This window comes from Rhinolophus ferrumequinum, chromosome 14, assembly GCF_004115265.2.
Source record: "Rhinolophus ferrumequinum isolate MPI-CBG mRhiFer1 chromosome 14, mRhiFer1_v1.p, whole genome shotgun sequence".
Classification (NCBI taxonomy): Eukaryota; Metazoa; Chordata; class Mammalia; order Chiroptera; family Rhinolophidae; genus Rhinolophus; species Rhinolophus ferrumequinum.
Genome location: NC_046297.1, coordinates 65,192,766 through 65,216,240, shown reverse-complemented (window position 1 = coordinate 65,216,240; position 23,475 = coordinate 65,192,766). Strand labels below are relative to the sequence as shown.

At 45.5% G+C, this 23,475-nt stretch overlaps 1 protein-coding gene across 12 annotated transcripts in view; it reads left to right on the top strand.

The window, feature by feature from the left end:
• The window catches only part of CYRIB (CYFIP related Rac1 interactor B), a 130,660-nt gene that overhangs the window by 40,634 nt on the left and 66,551 nt on the right, over positions 1 to 23,475 (top strand). For 2 of the 12 annotated variants that reach the window (XM_033125860.1, XM_033125858.1), the window contains exon 1: positions 15,687 to 15,925. The exons of 8 other annotated variants lie outside the window; for them this stretch is intronic. The gene's annotated coding sequence lies outside the window, so the exon portion shown is untranslated. Of the gene's footprint in view, positions 1 to 15,684; positions 15,926 to 23,475 lie in introns of those variants that run through there. 2 more of the 12 variants (XM_033125864.1, XM_033125867.1) reach the window with 2 other exon arrangements.

Here is a 23,475-nt window from a genome sequence, read left to right as displayed (position 1 = left end):
CAATATGCGTAAAAGTGTCTGTGGTATATGCCTAATGTAAAAAAATAGAGGGAGGTAGAAGTGCTTATACACACCCACCCACACACACATACACATGCTTGATTACGTGTAGACTGTTGCAGGAAAGGCACCAAGAAAGAAAGTCATTGTGGGGATACTGTTTATCTCGTGGTGTAAAGGGACTGTGGGTCTAGGGTAGATGGAAGATACCTTACTGTATATCCTTTTATATTCTTTTGAATCTTTAAACATAAGCATGAAGTATTGTTTGTGTTAAAAACAAACTAGTTAACAAAAAACTTCACTCTGGGAGCTTTGAATATGAAAGCCCTCTTACTTTTGGAGGAGATTGGCAGGTCTCCGTGGGGTTGCTAATCTCCAGCATTTATTGAGCATCTGCCAAGCTCCAGGCCCTTCCGGTGTGGCCTGGCCTGGTCCTCACAGGCCCATACTTGTAGGTGTCTCCATCGCTTGGCTCTGCCTGGACCCTTGTAGTTGCCTGGTCAGTATGTGATAAATGATCAGTGTAGTATATGATAAACGAAAACCCCATTTTCAGGAAGAGGAAAGTCTCTGTGACAAGTCACGTGGCATGCAAGTAGAGGAAGTGGAATTCAACAACAATCTTAAAAGTGTTTCAGAAACAGGGGTAACCCAGCTTCTTTTTAGAAATTCAAGTTATTGGGAAGGCATCTCAAGCCTTTCTCTGTCTTGCCACTACTCCCTGGCACCTCTCTTGAGACTACATGGAAGGGTTTTGTCAGTATTAACTTTTCCAACTGTAAGAGTCTTTGCTCTGGAAAATCCGAGCTATGTTTCTAGACCACATCAATCAGTGATTTCTTCAGACACAACAAAGGCAAGGAGAATTTGTCCTGTGGTGTCCTCCTTTTCTGACTTATTTTATCTTCACAGCTCTCCTGTTGAGTATGCATTATCAAAGGTCTAGGAGATGCTAGCTCTGTTCACGAGAAAAGACTGACCTTCAGGGCCTTTCTTAGCAAAATAGGTGTTCGCAGAGGTGCTTGGAGTGTTGTTCTTGTTTTCGGCAATAAGCCACATTTCTAACCCATGACGAAACGTTTTATGGAACATTTCTCTCTTCTCTCTCCCTTTTTATCGTTTGGTATTAAGTTCAGTAAATAGGTTATTCATCTTGAAAAGGCTGTTGTTATGATGTTGTGATTTGACCAACAGGAATCCAAATGGGCAAGAAAACGGGAGTGAAAAGTTACATTTATAGAATCAAAAGCACAAAACTGACCTGAGTGTGATTTAAGAATGTAACGTCGTCTGTGACATTCCGATGAAATTCTTTTCAAGTGAGGGCGTTTTGACCCTGGCACTTTGTGTCTCTCCCAAGGCTATTTTGTGGGCTCATTCAGAGCGTGCCCTAAAGCACGTTAAGTGTCACTTCCCGTAGTACAATGTGGGTTGTAGGGGTTTTGGTTTACTGTGAGACGGATGTGTATCAACAGTGTTATCTTGACTCCCCCAAACAGTAATTCTATCTTCCTGCCTGAATGCAGATATAGAGCAGGCTTAAATGCTGTTTCTTGTGTGAACCGTTTCCTGACACCCCTGCCTGTGCTCCTATTCCTCTGTGTATTTAATTAAAGCAATTATCTTAATGGCCTTAAATAATCGTATTAATAGTTGTTTGTAGTTATGTGCACATCGGACTGAGTGCCAGGAAAGATGGCATGGATCTTGTCGCTTCATCTGTTCATAGCCGACGCGCAGCATATGTCACAGCATTTCAAATTGCATTAGTCAGGATTCTTGTGACCTCGAAACAGAACCCCAACTCAAACTGGCTTCTGCAGCAGGGGATTTGCTGGTTTATGTAGTTGAAAATTCCAGCGATGGAACTTAAGGCATGGGGGCTTAAATGATGCTGCTAAGGCTCACAAAGTTTTTCTCCATCCCTCAGTGCTGTCTGCTGTTTCTTTTTGGATTCTGGTGGCAAGATGGTTGTCAGCAGAAGGGAAAAAAGGCCACTTTTCCAACAGTTCAACAAAAGTCTCAGAATTGAATCCCACCGTCTCGGATTGGTCTTCTCTGGGTAACATACCCATCTCTGAACCAATCCCTGTGGCTAGGGAAATGCAATGCTCTGATTGGCCATCCTGGATCAAATGCCCGCCCCCTGAAGAAGCTGGGGTAGGGTCTACACCTCCCAGAGCTCAAGGATTGAGGAAGAGGGAAGGCTGAGGTTCCCCCAAGAAAATCTGGGAACCATTTGTGTATGGGGGGAAAAGGGGTAGGCAAAAGCCAGGATATCCAATATAGTAGGTTTTTAATCAGCCTGCACTCGATGAATGAATTAACAGATGAATGAGCAAGGGAAAGCATGCTGCTGATTCTGTGAGCTGGTTACATAATACCCGGAGTAGGGTGTTAACAGATGGAGCCTTTGCAGAGAGGAGGGATAAAGGAGAGGCTTGAAATCAAGTCATATAAGGATGGCATTAAATTAGCTGAAATATTTAACAAGAAATTGGAGACAGAGGGGACACGTAAGAGCTGTTTCCAAGTGTGTGAAGGGCATTCCTACAGATGGAACATTTGCTAGGTCCCTACTTTATGTCATAGGTGCTGGGGTAGACACTTTGACGTCACTCCACATTTATTTTCATTTTATTTTTATTAGGCAGCCAATTTACGTTCATTATAGAAAATTCAAAAATGCCCAAAAAAGAGAAAAATAAAAGTCCTCCCGTAATCTTACCACCTAGGGCTCACAGATATTAGTATGTTGGCATATATCCTTTCGACCTTTTCTCCCTATTTCTAGCTGCATTTAAAATATATTTTTTAAATTTAATCTTGATAATTGTGTTTGTCAGAGAAAGAAACTGTGGCTCAGAGAGTTTAAGAAGTTGCCTGAGATCCCAGGCCTGGACCCTAGACCTCTGGGGCCAGAATTTAGTCCGCATCTGTTAGGCTCAGAAACCCTGTCTCATTTCTGGGTCTTTGATTAACCTGCTCCTTAACCTGTCTGTGTACTAATAGGGTTTTACTCCAGTTCCATTCTGAGAATCTTGATTCCATTACTCTTTGTTTATTCACTCACCCACTTTCATCCAAGTACTCAGGAAATTTTTCACCAGGTGCTTTCTCGGTGCTGGGGGTAGACCAGTAAATGAGGCCAGGCTCCTGTCCTCCTGGAGCAGACGGTCTAGCTGAGTTCCACATCATAAGTCAAAAGTCTCTAGGGATGTGCGGATCTGTGACATTGCTAATTGCACTTGCCCCACAACTCTTTCAGGAAGCAACCAGCGAAGCAGAGAGGAAGCACCATAGCCAGAAAGCTGGACCACCTAGTCTTAGATATGCCCTGTCGTGTGTGTTGAAGGATGGGAAGCTCAGAGTATGCATTCCCTGTCCTGATCCTCCCAGGGCTGGCTCTGCTGGGTGACCGGGGGGTGGGGATGGGGGGCTGGCCACCACTGTGTACATAGGATGACTCTATTTTCTGAACCCCAGATTAGAACCTATGGTATGAAGCAGGGTTAGCCGAACAGAAGGAGGGAATCACGTATTTCTTGAATGCAGCCTACCCTGGATGCTTTGACATGGCCCCCTTGACCAGGGGATAGGTATTATTGTCTCGCTTTTGGAGGGGCAAGTAGTAGGGGGAGCTGTGATTTGGGCTCAGGCCGATCTGATGGCTCCAGATCTTATGAGCTTCTAACTCATGCTCCTCTGATCAGACACATCTGGAGAGTGGGGCGTTCAAAAGTTTTGAAACTCCTGGTGATTTGGTAAGTTTCATTCCGTTCACTTATTTTATATTGAGGGCCCGTGTCCAGAAACTCTTTTAGTTCTGAGGAGACCAGGTGATCAAGATCGATGAGGGCTCCTGCTCCCCGGGAACTTGAAGTCTGAGCTAAATGGTTGGAAGCGTGATGAGGTTTCTGCACAGGCCTTCGCTCGGTGATTCATTCAGCCACACAGGAGGACGCAGTATCAGTGAGGGTGCTTCAGTGCCAAGGGACAGATAAGCCAGCTCAAGTTGGATAATGAATAGATGCAGCTGAGTGGTTCACATAACCAGAAAGTAGCGAGGTAGGTAGGTTTCAGGCACCTTTTGATCAGCATTCTGGCTCCATTTCTTTGTGATTGTCCGGACTCTGCACTTCTCCGTTGCCTTTGTTCTCAGGTTGACTGCCTTCAGACCGTGTTTCCCCCAAAATAAGACCTAACCGGAAAATAAGCCCTGGCATCGTTTTTCAGGATGACGTCCCCTGAACATAAGCCCTAATGCGTCTTCTGGAACAAAAATTAACATAAGACCGGTCTTATTTTCGGGGAAACACAGTAGTGATGAGGGGGCTGCTGGCAGGGCTTCTGCATTGTTCAACGCCAGGAGACACCACATACAATGTGCATGCTGTTAGAAGTGTAGAGGAGAGATGTTTTTTTGTTTTTGTTTTTTTTCACTTTTATTTATTTAACTGTGTTTTTCCAGGATCCATCAGCTCCAAGTCAAGTAGTTGTTTCAATCTAGTTGTGGAGGGCGCAGCTCACAGTGGCCCATGTGGGGATCAAACCATCCACCCTGTTGTTAAGAGCACCGTGCTCTAACCAACTGAGCTAACCAGCCACCCCCCAAGGAGAGATGTTTAATGTGGTGGTCTGGCTGCTGGAAGCTCTTAGACCATATCTTCTTTGTTCACATCCAGAGGGAAAATAGCTTGACTTTCGTCAGAGCCATTGAGCAAAATTTCTGAGCTTCACTCTGGATAATCACAGATCACGCCTCTATCTCTCAACCAATCATGGTAGCAGAGGAAATGGGCTAACACTGATTGGCTTAGGCCATTCAGGACCCACCCCTGGAATTGGAGATTAGTGCTAAATGAAAGATCTTGCTGGGTGGGAGAAGAATGTTGAAATGACAATTACAGCGTCTAAGGGGGCAGCGTGTAGGATTTGGGTATAGAAAGATAAGTAGGCACTGTCTCTCCTCTTCAAAAGCTCATGGTCTAGTGAGCTTCCTGAGATCTTTGGCAAGGATCAGAGGAAGGGCATTTTATATTTATAGAATGCTAGGCAGTTGCATGGTTTCTCGGTTAGTTCTTAGGATATCCCTCTCTGGTGTGTATTTCCATTTTATAGACGAGGAGACACGTTTAGAGATGTTAACTTGCTTGCTGGCAGTCACACACCTAGGAGGAGAGGAGAGTGAGGTGTTCTGAGGCTCTGGGTCTCACATTCCTTCCTGTTCTTTTTGTGATGGTTGTAGACAAAATAGACTATTACCAGAGACCCTATAAACAGTCGCCTAACGACTCCTCTATAATAAGCAGGGCCTTGGGAGTAGTTACTGCTTTTCATTTCAAGCTTTTATTAGAGAAATCATGCCTGCTTTTTTTCTTTAATTCTCAAAGAGAGGAAAACATTTCTCCAAGGTCCAGGTAAGCAACCGATAATTGAATGAGCTTCTGAGAAAAGCAGAACCATTGTCAACTCAATGCATCGGAAGGCATGGTTGCATTCAGATAATTTTACAAAAATGATTTCTCTCTCCTTAAGTAAGAGAGTAACTATTATGTAATCGTACACAAGGCTTCTTTCCCTTGGGCCCAAGTTAACTTGTGTGTTCAAAATACAGAACACATTTTTTGGTTAAGCGTTTATGGAAAGCCAGTACAATTCCTAGATTAAACTGCCAAAACAAGGGCAAGCAAGCTGGATTTTCTGGTTTTCTCCAGCCAGACTCCACAGACGCATAAGTTCCAACAGCAGGAGATGATTTGCCAAAAACCATTTGTGTGCTGGTGGCAAGATGTCTGTGGTTATACTGTCCCCCTGCACCCAATGTGCATACCTTGTATTTTGCTGCCAGGTGACAGAGCAGTATTTGTTCTCAGTTCTCCTGGCCTCATTACTTCCATCCAGCAGATGTAATTTCATCCTGGGAGAAATGAACAAAAATGGGGAAATCAAAATGGTGGTTGGTGACATGTTAACACATCAGGTTTTCAACTTAGGTGCTACGCTTTTTGAGTTCTTGTGTCTGCTTTTCATTTTTTTTTTTTCCAGGTTGTTACTGATGATAATGTATTGACCTATCCAAATTTCTATTAATTTGTCCACTATATTTTGAGTCTTGGGGATAGAGAGTTGAGCAAAGCATAGTCTTAATTACTAATAGCCTTCGGTGGCCCTCCTCTAACCAGATATCGTCCTAGTCTGTTCCCATGGGTATCATTTTTTGGTCCTGATTTACACTGGGCTTGGCAAACTTGTTAAACTGGACCTCAGAAAAGGTGTGAAGTGAAAGAGGAAATGAGAAAGGCCTCAGGGTAAAATGCATAGGGTTCAGTGTCTGGTAAAACCCAGAAAAACGGGGTGGCTGGGCTCATCTTGTTGACCATAGAGGGTGACCACTGTGGTGGTTATTAGGCCTGAGATTTAGGGGTTCTCATTTACCACAGCATAATTTAACTCACCCTGACTGATGTGACTACCACTCTCACGTCTCTCATGGAGACGGTAGGATTCTTGGAACTGGGAGCAGGCCAGCTTGTGTATGTGCATGGATGCGTGCAAGGATATAGATATAGATATACGTACAGATACATAGATATGAATCTTGCTGCCTCAATGGCAGTGGTTATCAAACTTATCTGCATATCAGAGTCACCTGGGGATCTTGTAAATATTCCAAAGCTAGGGCTACCCTCTAGATGAATTAATTCACCAACTTTGGGGGTGGGACGTAAGCACTACTAGTTTTTAAGCTCCAGTATGCAAGCAAGGTCAGGAACTACCGGTCTATGAGAAATATACTAATGGCATCATTATCATTTGAAGAGGAGTAGGGATGACGGTGATGACAGGGCTACTAGCCGCCATTATCATTTACCAACGGCTGCCTACGTGCCAGGCTGTATGCTGGGTGTTCAACGAACATTATCACCTCTCATCCACACTGCAGCCTTGCAAGACAGCTCTGTAGGTGGCTGAAGAAGGAAAAGAGGGGTCGTATCTTTTAACCTGATGTCAGTTACAGAGTTGTTTAATCCAGATTGTCAAGTAACAAGAAAGATGGAGCTGTTGGGCTCCTCTTGTTGACCCTAGAGTGGCTACTGTGGTCATCACTGGGGCTGAGATTTTGGGGTTGTTTGTTACCACAGCATAACCTGGCCCATCCTTACGGATGCAACCATCCTTTTAATAACCACAGTGGACTCAGGAGTCGATATGCAAAAGGACATTTTGCAAACTTATAAATTGAGGGTGAGTTTATTTTGGCTTGTGGCTTGGAAAGAGAAATGAATGTAGTAAACCATGCTATTAATCTTGGGTTGGTTGATTCATCCATCAAAATCACTCTGTGTGTTTCAAGGAATCAGGGTAAATCAATTAATAAAACATTGCCTTGTGTTTCTGCAGTGCTTTTCTCAATGGGGTACACGGAGCTAAACAAGCCTCATACTATTTGCTAGCCTTTTGGACACATCCTAGAAGGACTGTCAGGCGTAAGTATAGGGCTGTGTGTTACCGTAAGGTTCAAAACAGCAACTAAGTTATGTTGAAACATTTATCCAGCATCCGCAGAGATTGCTGCCTGGGGTGTTGGTGGGTAGGTAAGAGTTTGGCCGGAAGTAAGAGAGTGTTGGGAAGGGTGTTCATAGTAGAGAGAACAGCATGGGCAAAGGCACAACAGCAGGAAGTAGTATTATAGGAACTCAGTAATCAGTTTAGTATTACTACCAAGAAAGAAACCATCCCCCATTCTTTTGGGTGATTGGGAAGTCCCAGGAAACCTACATTTCCACTTGGTTCTTCATCATTTGGCATACATGTCTTTTAACATTTTTTTTTTTTTTAACTTTGGAAAAGGTTTGTGTGTAATGAAGGGCCAAATAAGCATAATGCTTTAACTGACCTCCTTTACCGGAAAGATCACACCAGATGCTGTACCAAATGTTGCACACCGCTTATTAGGAGAGATTTTTTTATAGGATGATTGACACCTCAGTGATCTAGACTAACCTTTGGAAATGAACTCAGTAGTTCTCTGACAGTGTAGACAGGAAGCCCTGGGACTCTCACTAGAGTCCAGGCCTGAGGGAATGTGGTCCTGCAAGCCCCCTCTGGGTCCCTCGGAGGCCCTCTATTAATCATAAAATATTGGATTGAAGGTGAATTCCAACGTTCCTTCCATATCTAAAATTAGGTAATTCATTCAGAAACTCTGACGTAGGCACTCATTAACGCAAGTGGCCTGTTCAATGAAAATGCTACCTCAATGCTGAAATGGAACTCACCATGGACATTTTCTCTAAGTCTGTGGGTTCAGACAAGACCGGAGCTTGATCAAGGTAGCATTCTCCTCTCTACCTTTCTCTGTGCTTTAAAATGAGGGAGGGAAGTTTTCTCATTAAGCCTGTGTTCCAATATGAAATCGGTACCAGGATTTTAGGGAGGAAGCTAGCTAAACCTTCTAGCTAAAGCTTCTTCTTAACTTGGACCGTATTGGTTCTCTCTTGGAAAGTTGTTGTTTTTTTCTAAACCCTATGCCATATCTTTTCTTCCATAGCCCCTAAACTCAAAACTGTGAGAATTTAAACTCTTTCCACACTCTTAGATCATGTTTGACACCCCCAGTGTTCTATCTAAAGCTGCGTATGTCAACTGTGGGGTCACACAGCTAGTGACCTAAGCATTTTGGCTCCTTTGGGAAGATTTGCATTTCACCTCCCGTCCTGCTTCTCTCATACCTTGTTTCCAGGGCTGTGGCCACGTTGGGGCTTAAGACCCTCGGCCTGGGTTAACTCAAGCTGGACCGATGCCATCTCTTTCACCAGCTGTAACTGTTTGAGTGCATACCTTGTGCCAGGCTCTGTGCTAGCCCTGGAGATACAGTAGTGATAGAACGTCATGGCCTCTGCCCTCACGGAACTCAGCGTTTAAGGAAGTACAGGAATCACCATACAATTACAACTGTGTGTCATTCCCGGAGACCTCTCACAGCAGGGATCTAACCTGGTTTGCTCAAAGCTCCCTCCCTCAGGCGAAGCCTCTGCCTGCACACGCAGGCATCACTTGTTCCTGAAGTCACTTGTATGGATGCCTGCCCTCCTTGACCTGAAGTGGGGTGGGCAGGTGGGCGCAGGCCGCGAGTGCCCTTGAACCCCGCGCAGTCCTGCTCTTCCAGCCTGCTCCACCAGGTGGGTGTGGGGAGGCCCTTCCTTGGAGGGGTGTGACTGTCACTGCTGAAAATGCCTAGTAGTAGGTAGTAGCCCTTTGTCTCCTGAGCCACACAGTGAGCTGAAAGAGCTGAAAGGGGCAGCACACCCTGAGCATGCCCTCTTGGATTTTTCTGCAGCTAGTTCATCACAAAAGGGGACAATGGGCTTTGGGCTGCAAACTGCTTCCAACATCTGTAAACCCCATGGACCAGCCTATCTCGCTCTCCTCTTGGGAAAATCATTGCCTCAGGGCAGGGCTTGGGAGGGAAAAGTGAAGGCATGCAGAAAGGCTTTCTTTTCCTCTTTCTACCATTAAAATCTTGGCAAGAAAACGTGATCTTTCTTTTGGTTGCCTGTTATCAGCAGCAGATCCCCAACCCGAACTCCTGACATCATCCTGGCTTCGTCAGACTTCAGCTTTTGGGGCTGCAAACAATTTTGCTTCTCTCTCGTTCTCTCTGTTTTGCTTTTCTTCTGGGACTCTAATAACTCCAGGTGGTGAATGGGCGGTGGAGAGTACAGTTCTGTAGAAATACAGCTCTAAAGCAATACAAACTCTGAGGAAAAAAATGGGCAGCTCGTCCGGAGGAAAGTGCTGTATTAAAACATTTTTACCGTTATTGACATCGAAGAAACCTCCCCTTTGGCTTAACATTAGGAGATTACTTAAATACTTTATGGCATAGCTACACAGCAAAGTAGTATATAGCCTTTAACAGCAAGGTAGCTGAAGCACCTTTATTAAGGAAAGGTGATTAAGATAGATCGTGAGATGGTACACAGCAGGTTACAATTCAGTATATGAATGTTTTATAGAAATGTATGCATTATCTTTATATGGAGATGTAGAAAAACCATTTGTAGGGTATCCACGTGGTATGGGAGGTTGGATCATGAACGTTTCTATTTTCTTCCTTTTGCTTATCTGTATTTTCAATTTTTTCCCACATTCAACATGTATTACACATATAATCAGGTGAAAAAAAGGCATAGGGGCCGGGAACCTCCCTTTTTTAAAGAAACCATTCCATATAATTATTGAGGGTCTCCTAGGAGGTGGATGGGCACAGTGACAGGTGTTGGAGTGGGCAAGAGAGCGCTGGCCCCTCCCCTCACACAGCTGATGTTTTAGTGACAGGCTGGTGTTTTTTTTTGTTTTTTTTTTTTAGCAAAAACGTTTTTAAGCTAAAAAATAAAAATAATGACAGGTTGTGATAACTGCTGCGAAGGAAAAAAGCCAGTGACATACGAGGGAATGACTGAGGGAGGTGGGGGTCTGATTTAGGAAGGGTGAAGGGGGACCCCTTTGAGGAGGGGACCCCAAACCTGGAGGTAGGGTAACAGCCATGGGAAGTGGCCAACGTGTTGAAGGCACAGGGAAGGACCAGCAAATGCTAGCCTGTGTGCATGTCTTTCCTGCGGGTCAGGAAAGGCTGCCCACTTGTGAACAATGAGTCACATGTGGAGATGGAACAGAGGCTCACAGATAGATCTCCTAACTCTGGGGAAATATGGTTATCAGGATAACTTGATGGCTCCTGACAGACTGGTTAATGTTTTGCTAACTAACAGGATTGTGTTGGGTTTGAACTGTTGGCTTTGTACTTTGGTTCTTTTTGAACAGCAGCTCTGACGCCATCTTTCAATGCAGGATTCCCAGGCCTCCTCCCCTGTCCTCTTCAGCACGTGTTCAGCTCACCTACGGAATGCTCCTTCACACCGCATAACTCTGGAGGCTTAGTCTTTAACCTTGAACCCCTGGCTGTGGAGGGAATGTTTGGGAATGTGCCTCTTTCCTCAAGGATTCAGTATTCATTCATTCCTTGAAGGGGAGGAGGGGAGCAATTCAGGGGACAGAAGTCCCTGAACACTAGATTGAAGACTAAGACTGGGCACAGAGGCAACAAAAACTATACTCTAGGTACTTAAACATATTTAAAGAGCATATTTGAGTTAACGATGGCAGTAACTCTTCAGAGTTCTAATGGCAATTGGACAATACTAATCAAGAACCTTAACGACGTTCAGATCCTTTGACCCAGTAATCACAACCCAGGGAATTGATGCTGAGGTCATCATTGTTTTAACAGGGAGAAACCAAGACAACAACCATGTGTATGACAGCAGGAATGCAGTCAATAACAGCATAGAGCTCTGGGCTTTTGAATGTATTTTCCTGTTCAGCATTTATGAGAGCTTTGCAGCAGTAATGTGAAGTAGGCTCTTATGCCCATTTCACAGATGGGAAATAGAAGGTTGGAGAGAGCCAGTGAGTGGCCCTGGTTCACTCTGGCAGATTCAGCTTCTGAACTCAAGCACATATATTTGTTGCCTGGTGGGTTTGCTCAGAAACTCAAGAAAATGGTGGGACTCAAGGAAGCATAAAGAAGGGACCAAGACTGAAAATAATTATTGAACTTAATGTATGCTGAGTTCTGTCCCAAGTATTTTACAAGTCTTATCTAAGTTAATCTTTACAATAAACTTGTGGGGAAACTGAGGCTCTGAGAGGTTGAATAACTTGTGTAAGTTGTAGAACAGGTTTCAAACCCTGGCTGGGCTAGACTCAGAGCTTTGAGGTGGTTTTTTGCTCTGTTCTGTTGCCCTCTGTTTCACAAGAATGCATTGCTGAGGGAATAAATGGAATAATGGATGAGGGGTTAGGCCTTGACAAGTAGCTTCCATAGAGAATTAGACATCAGAATTCCCATGGTTGGTAGGTTCTTCTTCAGAGCTTTGCAGTTTCTACATATTATAGTTACTCAAGCCTCTCTCTCTCTCATGAAAGTTTGCTAGCCCTTGAGGCCACACTTTTCCATTACCCTTCACCTAAAGGCTCTCTCTTTCCTTGCTCCACTCATCCATTGCAAAATGCCCAGTTGAATGAGTCTAGGGTAAACCAGGCATGCAGGGTGTGGACCTTCAGCAACTAAAGGAAACTGAGCTATTTCAATATGATGAAATACTCTGCAGCCATTAAAATGATAAATGTGACTGTAGAAATATGAAAAAGTATTGGGAAATAGTTGCAGATTATCTGAAGATTCCAATGGAAGCAATGTGCATTTACATGGACAACGTTTAGACGAGAAAGATTGAAATCTGAGTAAAGGTTTTGGGATTGGATGGTGTCACCATCCAGTTAGTCTGCTAAGCTAGGAACCTCAGGGTTGTGTCACTCACTTCCTGTGTCTTCTCCCAGATGCAACTAGTCACAAATGATATAGGTTCTACATCATTAAGTATCTTAATTCTGGTGTCCATTCTTCCTCTCCGTGGCCAGTTTCCTAGGCTAGGCTCTCATTGTTTCTCGCCTGGACCCCACACAGCTTCACTGGTCTGCTGACCTCCATTCTCTTTCCCACCGTAATCCATATTGGACAGTGTGATCAGAGTGATCTTGTTATAAAACACATCTGATTATGTTACCTTGCTTAGAAGCTTCTATTGTTGCCATCAGGAGCCAAGTTCAAGGTGCTTAGCATGGTGTCTGAGGAGGTCCTTTACAAGCTTACCACCCCAGTCTTACCCCTAGCATGTCACGAACTCCCCTTCCTCTTCCTCTTTGCCCTTCCTCCATCTCTTGAAGACCAAGCTCATCCTCTCTGAAGCCTTCACAGCTGTCCCAGAGAGAGTTGGTTCCTCCACCCTCCTAAATTACAACGAACCAGGCTGTGTTGTGATTGTGAGGTTAGAGCTCTTCCTGTCACTAAATTCTGAGCCTCTACAGGGTAGGGAGGGACCACAAGTCTTAACTCTCCTCCATCCTAGACTCTCAGTATGGTACTTAAGACATAGTAGGGGAGCAAAAATGTGTGTTGATTGAATGAATCAATGATGGAGTGAAACCATTTATTCTTGATAATGTTTTAAAGTTGGTTTGGCAATAAATAAAAATTTCAAGAAAACCAGCATTTAAAGAAAGCATTAAGATCTTCTGAAGTTCACAGAAGCAGACAGAGTCAAGATAGTGTGAATGGAGAAACAGACAAACTGTGAAGTTGACAGATTGGGTTTGAATCCTGGATCTGTCTCATACTGAACCTTGGTTTCCTCATTTATAAAATGGACATGATAATAGTGCCATATAGAACGGTTGTAAATAGTACCTGTAAGGTGGTTGTAAACAGCAGAAGAGGAAATGCAAGTCAAGGGTTCAGTACAGTGTCTGGCATATAGTAAGGACTCAACAATAACAAAAAAATGCTAGCAAGCCACAGTGATTAAATCATCATTGAGAGCCTGGTGCTGTTACGCAAGCATCCTTTTGTGCATCCTTTTGCTTGCTTTTTTCACATACAACTTTGAAAGCTTTGACCTCAGCTGTGATTACATTCATGCAGAATGGTGAAGAAAGGATTGTGGAAGAATAACTTCAGCCCTTCCCTTAGGGTCTTGTTTTCTGTTCCCCTTTCACCATATCTAACGTGGGTTAGTGGTAGAGGTTACTCGTGAACTCTTGCACAGGCCAGGCATGGGTCTAGGGCTGCTAAGGAGAAAGGTGCCCCTGAAAGGGACTCCTCATCCGACTCATCCTATTTTACTGTTACCACTCATCAGTAGACTGTTTTCTTTGTTGGACTGTAAGCTCCCCCGAGGCCAGCATCCTGTCTATAATGCTCCCTAGAGATAAAATTAGGTCTAATGAATGAAAATTGTTAGGCATCAGATTTCTGCTCCCTGTAAAAGAACAGGTTCATCACAATTATAGAAGGTTGACAACTGCAATAACGAGCTTCCCCTAAGTGGAGATATTCTAGCTAAAATGGGTGAGACTAATGTGTTGAGGATACTGTGGAAGAGATGTCTGCTTTTGGTGGGAAATTGGGTTAGAGGTGTGTGGTTACTCAGAGCTCACGGGGCTGGGCACGTGTGTGAACTTTTCCTCTGGTTCAAACTGAGGACAATGGGTCCACATGGACTAGAGTTATTTAAGAATGTCAGTGTGTCAGGCAAATGGACCAAAGTTCTTGGATTGTGAAGACTGTTCTATCAGCGTCAGTGTTTGTAATACAGTATCAGCTCCCTCTGTTTAATTAAAATTGATGATTATAATAGATATAGTATAGAACCCCCAAATCATCCCAACATATGATACCCTAAAATATTAGGGTAAAAGTCTGAAGCCTAGGACTCTTGCCCTTAGTGTCTGCCTTGAAAAAGCCACCTAATCTCTCTGTGACTCTCTTAACACATTTCTGTGTAACATGGCCAATACCATTTGGTCTCTGTAACTCAAGAGGAAGACAAAAGGCTAAATAAGGTAAGGGCTGCCCTTCTGTATTTGGGGCAGGGAGTGATTTCTTGGCCACATATGGTAAGGCCCAGGTAGTTCCTTGCATCCAATTTGATCGGAACAAGGGTTCATAAGCAGGGTTTTTTAGACAGGCTTTCTGGATCGACAAAATCCCCTGAAAATGAATGCACATTTGTGTGCATATGTGCATTTTCCTGGAGAGAAAAGCTCATACTTTTATGAGATTTTTTGAGTCGGGCCCTTGACCCCAAAATGTTCAGAACCATTTACGTCCATAGTACTGATTTGCTCAGCAGTCAAACTGAAAATATTCCCCCAGAAGAGGTGACACTGTAACCATTTACACTTTAGTGTTAATGAAAAAAACCTGATGGTTTCAAAACAGGATTAGGATGAGCTACCTGGAGCTAACTGGGATGTTCTGGTTTTCTGTGTAAAGAGGGAGCAATTACGTAAGAAGAGTGAAAGGGGAATTGGGGAAAATGAAGAGGCCATGCCCTCTGCCGCCTCCAAGTTCTCTGTCCATCAGACATTCTTGCACAGAGTATACCCCAGAACAAAGTCTCATTTATCTGACAGAGATATGTGTGGCACAGTACAAGTCTCAAGTGGCGCGTGATTTCTGTTCTCAGACTGATCATTTAACACCTCCCAAGGGCGTCTCCACGATACCATCGCAGGCGATAACGGTGCATCTCTCGGCTCTGGGGAGCCTGCCGAGCACATCTGCCTTGTCTGGGAGAGTGAGCGATACCTGTGTCCACCACTCCAGCCATTCCAGACTTGGGAGTGGGGTTTGGGCATGGGTGTGTGCAAATTCGCTGGGTTCAGGACAAAGAGCCCTGGTCTGCGAGTCCCGAGCTCCAGTTCCTACCACGTCCGAGCTCGGTGACCTGAGGCACGTCACCGCCACCTCTGAACCTCAGTTTCCTATCTGTAACATTAGAAGGCTGCAAGCTACAGACCCACCCAGATTATCATCTCCGCCCGAAGGTGCTGCCCCTTTAAGGAGGGCGGGGGCGCGAAGGAGGTGGCCGCGCCCCCTTCCTCTTCTCTAGCCCGCCCGACCACCTGTCTCCGGCCTCGCCCCGCCCCCTTCGGGCGGGGCGGGGGAGGAGGGGGCGGAGAAGGATCTACCTTGCGGGGCGGGCTCTTGGCGCATGCGCAAGGCCGGACAGGTCCGCGGCGCCCTCACTTCCTGGCATTCCCCCCTCCCCCTCCTCGCCGTTACCCTGTACATCCGGGTCACTTGCCCTCCCGGATCGGAGCCGCCTTCGCCGCCGCTGCCTGGCTCGTCGCGGCTCCGCCACAGGGGCAGGTGCGGAGGGGCTCCCGGTCCGGCCGCCGCCGCTGCCCCGCTCCGGACCCGGGGCTCCCCCTAGCGCCGCTGAGGAGCCGCCGCCGCAGCTGAGGAGGGCGGAGGAGCGGGGCTGAGAGAGCCCGGAGGCTCGAGCCGAGGGTGAGCGATTTATCTTGACCGTTTTCTCTTCTTCCCTCACACCCCTCGCTCGCCGGCGCTTCGACCCCATTTTGGCGGAGAGGCGGGGGCGGCGGGCCCCGCGGCGGTGCGGGGCTTCCTCGTCCCCTGGCGCGGTGGGCCCGCCCCGGCGCCCACCCCCGGCGCTGCGGCTGCACCTCCGCGGCGCCCCGGCCCCTTCCTCCGCCGCCCCGGCCTTCCCTCCCCCCCGCGCTCATTCATTCGGATCTTCCTTTTTTCCACCCCTTCCTTCCACGCGCGTGCTCGCTGTACCCTCCCACCCCCAAAACCTGCCGCCGCCCGTGACCTTTGGCTCCCCGGCGCCCCTCTCCCCGCCCGCGCCGGCGGGCGCCCCCCACCCCCAGCTCGCATCCCGCCGCCCGGTCCTCCTCGCGCCGCCGCTCCTCCCTCGCCCTGTGCTGCTTCCCAGATCCACACCCCCTTCTCCCTCCGACCTCTCCGCGCCTCGCCGCGGCACCCAGCCCGCCCGCTCGCCCGCGTGGAAGTGGGTGTCCTCATGGGCCACCCCGGCCTCCCACCTGTGCGGCGACAGCGTCCAACGCAGTCTGGACTGCGGGACGTTGACCTCTCCGTCCCCAGCTTAAACGGAAAGTCCAGATTCTCAGCCCCAGGGTGTGGTCTTAGTGTGTTTCCAAAACACACAGTTTCTCCTATAATTACCTAAATCTATGACTGTCAAACTGTAGTGGAAGTGGCAATTGCTGTGTGTGTGTGTGTGAGAGAGAGAGAGAGACAGAGAGAGACAGAGAGACAGAGAGAGAGAGAGACAGAGAGAGATTTGCCACCCCAAATATGTTCTGTCTTCTTCTGGAGGAGTGTCTATGGTGGATTAATTTTCCCTGAACGTAAAATTCGGCAGAAGATTGTTACTCTTTCTACTCCTCCGCGTTCCTCCTCCTTCCGTCCCCTGCCTGACTTGCAACATTACCTGTTAATGCTGCTTGTGGCTGAGACTTTTTCTCGCCCCATCTGTCAGCAGTAGTTAGTGTCCCCTGGTGTGCGGAATACTGATGAAATGCCTGAATTCTTGCAGTACCGCGAAGTGCCATCCTGGATAAAACAGATTTTTGGCATTTGTTTACACCTCCCCCCCTTGCTCATATTTATTGAGTTTGCCATCTTTTCACTCCTTCCTCTTCTTGTGGAAAGTGTATCAGTTAATTGTGCGTTCCTGTAGTCTTGTAGCTTGTCAGACTGACATTCCAGAGGAGTGTTGTATATAGCTCAAGGAATTTTAATCACTTGGGTGTTTGGGGACTTATTGCAAATCACTTTTGACTAATGTACCTCAAGAAAAATCCGCTGATCCTTTTAATTCTTTAATTGTATTTAATAATAGAAACAGAAACTTAGTGTTTAGCGCAACTCCATGGTTGGGGCTTATTTGATAGCCTGTTTGTAAAGTGTTGCAGTTAACTAAAATTGCCTGGTCGGCATTCATAAAATGAGATGATAGCACTTTTTTTTTAACATGACATTCTTAGTCCATAATAATGAACTTCAAGGAAGGTTCTTAGTCCTGAAGTACATCTACCTGCATATGAATATGATACAATTGCCAGCAATATTAGTAGCATTTTCTAACAGCCCTTCTGGGGAGCTAGGTGTTAAAAAGATACTTGGCTGTTTGTCTTTGTTAGGTTTTGGATGACCACTCTAGCAGTACGATTTCTTAAGTCATAGTCAAGATTGCATTGTTTCAGCAGAGCAGTTTTGCCAGCTAATACATTTTTTTAATTCCTTAAAACTTTTAATAGTTATGTAGCTGCCTCGGAGGAAACTCTTGCTTTGTAAAATGTAGGAAATATAATACGAACTCTAAATTATTTGATAATTGAATAGAGGCTAGATTTTTCTCTCCTAAAAAGGTGGTTGATCAAAGGGAGACATGATTAATAAATTGATTCTAGTTGCCCCAGCAAAAATATAATTTCAGATGAGGAGTAAAGCTAAGTGAATGCAGTTTATTTCTGGTACGTTACAGGTGACATTGAACATAATCAAACTTAAAATTCATTTCTCCAAACTTTCTCCCCAAAATGAATTAAAAATTGTATGTTAGGTAGCATTGCTCTTGAGATTTGGCTCAGATTTGAAATGGCCATTTACCTTTACTTAGTAAGTAAGTGACTGAAGAGTCTAGAGGGACGCTTCTTTGATTTTACTCCTCGTTTCCTTGGGGAAAACACTGGACTGCCATTTGTGCCAGGTTACTTAACTCATTAAGTATTGATGCACTCAGACTGCTAGAACCTATAATTTGCTCTCTCACTGTTGAAGGAAAACAATGATAATATTTGGAAATACGCTGTTGTTAGTGACATGCCCACTATTATTTTTGGTCTCCTTTTCAGTTACTACACCAGAGTGTAGCGCAGTGCCTGTCTGTTACACACTGGATACTTAATAAATGTTTTGAATAATTGAATGAATGGCAAGGTCAGCGCTTTTTGACTGGAACATCATTTTGTAATTATGTGGCAAAAGTTTTGGAGGAAGTTGTCTGTTGCCCTCAGCTGCAGTTTTCTCAAGTCGCTTGTAGATTTTGAGGATTATTTGATTTTTTAAACTGCTTTGAGATCTTTGGGGAGAAAGTACAACAGACATGTCTTTTTGTGTTATGCTCACTGAATGGATTTGTTCTTAGAATGGATATTTGATATATGTATCTTGTCAGCATTCATGAACAATAGGATAATTCCTTGTGCATTTAAAGTTTCTAAAAATCATCCTAAAAATTCTTGGTTGTGTGAGCTCATCCTATATTATGACCAGTTCATTAAATCAGGTTAATTTTTCAAGGCATATTTTATATAGCAGAAACGGAAGGCATAATCCAATAATGTGACAATGGTTACTTAATATTTTAGTGGTGATAACTGACGATCATGTGAATAGTCACTAATGTGGTTTTTACTACTTGCCTGGCAGTTTGTTCTAAGACATTTAATCTTTATAACAACCTTTTTTAGGTAGGTATTAATATTCCCATCTCACAGACTAGGAAACTGAGGTTAAACTAAAATGACACAGCTACTGTGTAATAGAACTGCGTCTTGGCTCTTAATTATGCTGTAATAGGGAGCACCAACTACCGTGTTTACACAAAAATGACCTAACCGGGAAATAAGCCCTCGCATGATTTTTCAGGATGACATCCCCTGAACATAAGCCCTAATGCGTCTTTTGGAGCAAAACTTAACACGAGACCCGGTCTTATTTTCGGGGAAATACGGTATATGCCAAGTTCTTTATAGACATTGAGTTAGTTTTATGACAGCTCTGCAAGGTGTGGGTTAATTCCTAACTAGCATTAGGAAAAGAAGGCTCAGACAGCTTTGGTAACTTGCCCAAGTGCACTCCCAAGTAGGATGAGGAAGGCTGGCATTAAAACCCAGGCTTCTATGACTTGTAGTCTTTACTAAAATTCTGTTTCAAAGTACTAATTTGAGGTCCTATATTTGATATTATATATTTAGAAGGCATACTTAAAACAGCAAATCTCAAAATTTTTCAGCTGGCACGCAGGGTGGATAATGCCCACTTGTTATACAGGATTATAATTTCCTGCTCCCTAGCTGTAGCTTCACCCCTCTCCCACTCAGGCAAATATATTGGAATGCAAGTGAGTGACATTTGTAAAACTATTTAAACAAGGAAATCATTCTTAGAATTTTGATTCTTTAAATGTACACTTTTCTTGTGGCGCATTGTACATCCTGAAAGTGGTACCCTGGGTGAGAATGGCTGTTTTCAAAGACATTGGGTGATTTTGTTTAAATAGAAGACCTAATGCAAAAGATATATTTTTGTAGCTGCTTAATTTATTTTGAAAATATAATGCACAGTGGTACTGTGGTATGCAACACCGTGAATCTTTCAATCTCGTACAGTTATTTTCTGTTCAGGCAAGTAAGCTGTACTTGATGTATTCTACTTGGTGCATTATATTTGGTATGCATTAAATCTAGACTAATGCAGACACTTCCACTGTGTCTAGACTACTTCTTGCAGTCAGAAATTGACATGGTCTCAGATAATTACACTGAATACTAATTTAGGTCAAAACAATTTTAGAAAACACTTGCTATGAAAAAATTGTGACATATTCCCAGATATTATTATTTGGGGATTATCTGTGCCATTTTTCTGTTCTTAGGGAAGGTAATAGAGAATTGAAGGTGCTGATTTAGATGAAATCTGAGATTTACTAGGTCTTGAAGTGGACTTTGTAGTTGGTTGACTTGTACTCTTATTGAGAGATTCTAGTCATTGTAAACTTTGAGTATGTGTGTATAAAAAAAATGCATTTAAGTCCTGATTTGCTTGTCCGGTAGTGGGAAGATTCTCAGTTTATCTAGAAGAAGATGGGAATAATAATGCCTCTGCTATGTGCCTCACAATTCTCTTGTGAAATTTTTGTACTAATTTCAATCCAGTGTAATTGGGGAGGCAGAATATCATTTTATTAAAATGGCATTTCTAAGTTGAATGATCATTAAAATTTTTTTGCTTTTGATCATCTATTTCTTTGACACCTGGCACAATACTTGGTATATGATTGCCATTAATCATCCAAATAGTTATAGAGCACACAAGCAGGGTCATATAATGATGAATAAATGTTAGTGGTCCCTCCTTACAGCAGAATAGAAGATAGAGAAAAAGACAATGTGAAGTCAGTGCTTTGTGTTGCACAGGTACCTAATCTTCTGAGTCAGGATAAAAGCCCATGTTGTAACGCCATCCAGACTAAGACCTGCAGAGTGGACCAGCAGTCGGGCAGGCAAAAGGGAGAATGCACTGGTGTAGGAAGCGGGAGAGGCAGAAGCCTGGAGATAGAAGAGGTCATGTGCATTTGAGAAACGGATGCGGGTTGTGTCTGGCAGTGTGTAGGGTGGAAGGGCATGGGGAAGAGGCAACCCTGTCAGCTAACTGAGGCTGGCTGCTTGAGGCAGGTTAACAAGTTTAGGTCGGTTTGGACCGAACGCTGTGGGGAAACCATTCTAGGGTTTTTTAAGTGGTGAGAGTGAAATACCCAAGTTTATCTTTTCTTTTTTTCCCTCCCTTCTTCCGCCTTCCCCCCCCCCCCCCCCCCCCCCCCCCGCGCCCCACTCGGGTTCCAGCTGCTGTTTCTCAGTCTAGTTGTGTAGGACACAGCTCGCTGGCCCACGCTGGTATTAGGAGCCTTGTGCTCCCCGTCCCTGGCTGAGGCAGTTGGTTGCTGGTCGTTGGTCGGCCGCTCACGGCAGCTCTCACCCTACTGCCAGCCGCTCCTGGCAGCACATGGTAGCCCACGGCGGCACACAGCAGCCGGTGGCAGCTCACGCCAACCTCCGGCTGCTCATGGCAGCCCAGGTCCAGGGAGAGTCGTATTTCACGATTAGTTGTAGAGGGTGCAGCTCACTGGTCCATGTGGGAATCAAACTGGTGACCTCGGCACTAGGAGCACGGTGCTCCAACCACCTGAGCCACCGGGCCTGCCGAGGTTTGTCTTTTCAAAAGATTGTTCTGGGGCGGTCGGATGGCTCAGTTGGTTAGAGCGCGAGCTCTGAACAACAGGGTTGCCGGTTCGATTCCCATGTGGGCATTGAGCTTCACCCTCCACGACTAGATTGCAGGACAGCTACTTGGAGTTGATGGGCCCTGGAGAAACACACTGTTCCCCGATGTTCCCCAATAAAAAAAATTATTTGAAAAAAAAAAGGTGGTTCTGACAGCTCTTGGAGAAGGGAGTGAAGGTGAAGTAAGATGGAATACAGGTAAGCCAGTTAAGAGGCTGTTGCTCTAGTCCAGGAATTGATGGCGATCAGGACTCAAGTATTAACGACAGAGGGATGATGTTAAATCTACAAGAGGTGGTGGTTTGCTGGATGTGGGCTCCACTGAGCCAGCAGCTTTGCTTCCAGGGGTAGAGTAGGGGGTAACTTTCCCCCAAAGGGCTTGCTCCCGCTCTTCCTGTGCAGTTGAGGTGTTGCTTGGGGCAAAGTCAGATAGATTCTCCAATACGCATTCTTAACTGGCGCTCCACATTGTTGGTCCTTGAGTATGAGTTGACACACCTCAGAGGGGGAATATCACGCTGGAGACTCCTGAGGCTTCCGTGAGTCAGCCATTCCGTTTCCACAGGAGCCCAGTAGCAAGCGAACAGCTGCTTATAAAAGGGGTGTGCCTGATACCGCGGCAGGGAGACAGAGTCCAGAACTCGCAGGGGCACCTCCCTTTGTCCCACGTGCCCCGTCAGTGAAATCACGAATCACAGAGACGTGTAACCCAACGTGGTCAAAAGCGCTGTGGGCCCTGAAGGTACTAGCACTTTCCTCCATGCAGCCCTTCCTGTTGGTGAGAATCCCCTGTGGCACTTACAAGATGAGGAAGTACAACCTTATCACAGGTCACTTCCTACTGTACGGTAGGACAGAGAGACAACAACAAGAGGACATTGAATTGGCCCAAAGAGCCCTGCCCACAAGTCATATTCATTTCCCTTTCCTCCTGTAAGCCCTGCCCAAACCTTTGCTGCATCTGGATTTCCCCTCCCTCCACGGGACCAGATAGGATGGTGCCTATATCCAGGAGAGCCGTGCACCTTTGAGTCTCTCTCTCTCTCAAGTTCCCTGGGCAGCTGCAGAGGGGTGTGCACGGCCTCCTGTCCCTCTTGGGGGTCAGGGAGACCTCAGCCCCATCCCTTGCCATTTTCCTTATCTCTGTAAAGTGGAAGAGCTTGGAGGTGCAAGCAGGGAGGGATGGAGAGGGGGGCACAGAGGAAGAGAGCAACTCTGTTCCTGTAAACCAGTCACTTTGGTCACTCCCTCGCAGTGCAGCCAAAAGAACTTCTAACACTTTCGGTCTGTGTAAAGCTCTGTATCGGCAGCAAGGTCGTCATTACGTACACAGTCTGTTGTAGCTTTGGGGATCCCTTGGCTGAGCAGCCACAGACAGCCATGTTGCCTTTTACCTGGAGACACAGGACTTGTTGTCTGGTGACACATCCTTCCTCTGCCAGCCCAGAGGGGAATGAACAGCCAGTTCACCCTTTGGGTGGCTGATGTCAGTCCCACTTCTCACTGCTCATTTTTTAAACATTAATTCAACTCCTGTCCATTAACAGGCAGGACAGTGGGGGATCTTTATTCCCACCTTCTCCCCACCCACCACTAGGAGAACTCTCTGATCCCAGGATGCCTTCTCATTTTCCAGAACTCTGCCTTTGGGGGCCTTTATCTTCTCTTCTAGAAAGCCAGGGCTCTCTCAGCATCCCATCCTTGGTGCCCAAACTGTCTAGAACCATGACGGTCTGAGTTCTTACCCTCCTTGCAAGCTAGTAAGTTACCCTGCCTCATCTTCCTGCATGTTGGGAGAAGGCACGAGACTGGCGGAAGAGACGAAGGACAGTTTATACTCAGTATGGCAGTAGCCAGACTAGCAGCATTTGTGCTGGTTTCCGGGTCCTTAGGTGACACATGCGCACAGAGGGCTGTTATTGGAGAGAAGCCCTGAGTTTAGGGAAC